The following is a 1,456-nucleotide window of genomic DNA, read 5'->3' as shown; positions in this document are numbered from 1 at the left end:
CAAGTTTCGCGGACGAAACTTCTTTTTAGGAGGGGTGAATGTAATACACTGAACTTTCGCAAATTGCAGAGTTCGAATGTGTGGAATGAAGTGTGGAACTATTCTATATGTTCTAAATGACTTGGACAAGTTTTTGAATAAGTTAGAGAGTGATTGGAGGGTTAAAAGCGAGAAAGTGCATTGAAATCGTGAAATTGGCATTTTCTGCATTGGTGTACCGGTACAAGCATAATGCTGTACCGGTACAGCAAGCAGCAGCAGCTGCAGCTGCGTGGCAGCAGGGTTGTTTTGGTCTTTTCACATCCTTTACTCATCCCTATCCTCCCAGCTCGACCCCTGGACCTCTTCAGAAGTTGCTGGAGCTCAGGAGAGAGTCTTCCATCTTCTCTCTTTCTCTCTCTCTAGGGTTTTTCTCTCTCTAGAGAAAAGCCGCCGATTCGCGCCGTTTTCGCGCCGCGTTCGTTGCTCGCTGATAGGAGGACTCAAGGGAAGCCTTTGGCATGTGGGGAGAAGGAGTTTTGCTGTGTTTCTTGTGAGGTTATCACCAGGAAAGGCTGAATCACAGCTTTAGAGAGGTATTCAACTCGATTCCTCTCTAGTTTCCGATTTAGCATTGAATTTGGACGCCGTTTAGTCTCGTTGCTTCCAACTGAGCTAGAAATTATTTTCAGCAGTAAAGAAGGGTTCTTTTGGCTGCTAATTATCCATCTAAACTCTGAGATACGTTACTTTAAAGCTTATGAAGGATAAGTAGTGAGTTATAACTCAATTTCGGAACAATGTGCAGTTTATTGACGCAGTTTTGTATGATTCCTTCGCAGCAGGTTCTCGAACCATTTGGAGTTAATTGGATGACCTTGGGGACTGTCTCGAAGTGTTCTACAAGTGTTCTAACCTGAGGTAAGTAGGAATTTCAGTTAGAAAACTGAATTCGCATGATTCCGACTATATTGTTAGTAATTGACGACTTTGTTGCCGTTTTGGGAAATAGTTCGCAGTGGGCTTGCAACGGACCTTCGGATTACCTCCGGCTGATATGTGAGGGATTTTGGAAACTTAACTTGAGGTATTTATTGAGCCAAAACAGGAATTTAAGCTATTCCTATGTACTAAGTGCAATTGCGCCGAAATTGGACGTGTCGATCATAATTGTGATACGATATTTGTGCTTCGTGTTCGGCAGGCTTGAGACCGAGTGGGGCTGATCCTTGGGATTCCTTTGGACTGATTTGAGCTTAGTGCGAGGTGGGTTTGACCTAACCAGAGCAAGTGGAGCTCCCCTAGGTTCTATATGTATTATAGAATTGATACAGTTGTATGCTTTTGTGATTGATATAGAACTTGAGACAAGTCACTATATTATAGTGTTGATATATATATATAGCTGAATAGAACCTCTATGAAGTAGAGAGCACCCATGCATAAGTGTCTTTATGCTTCTGTTTATGTTTATATT

General features: G+C 42.4%; 1 long non-coding RNA gene across 2 annotated transcripts; it reads left to right on the top strand.

The window, feature by feature from the left end:
- LOC109728787 lies at positions 377-1,245 on the top strand. Of its 2 annotated transcripts, none has more exons than XR_002221103.1 (4): positions 377-575; positions 825-900; positions 992-1,066; positions 1,184-1,245. It is a non-coding gene; the product is annotated as an uncharacterized LOC109728787 (long non-coding RNA). The 2 variants fall into 2 exon arrangements; XR_002221104.1 differs by having other exon boundaries at positions 822-900.

Source organism: Ananas comosus, linkage group 24 (genome assembly GCF_001540865.1).
Source record: "Ananas comosus cultivar F153 linkage group 24, ASM154086v1, whole genome shotgun sequence".
NCBI lineage: Eukaryota > Viridiplantae > Streptophyta > Magnoliopsida > Poales > Bromeliaceae > Ananas > Ananas comosus.
Note: the sequence above shows the minus strand (reverse complement) of the source record. Positions and strands in the feature narration are given on the sequence as shown.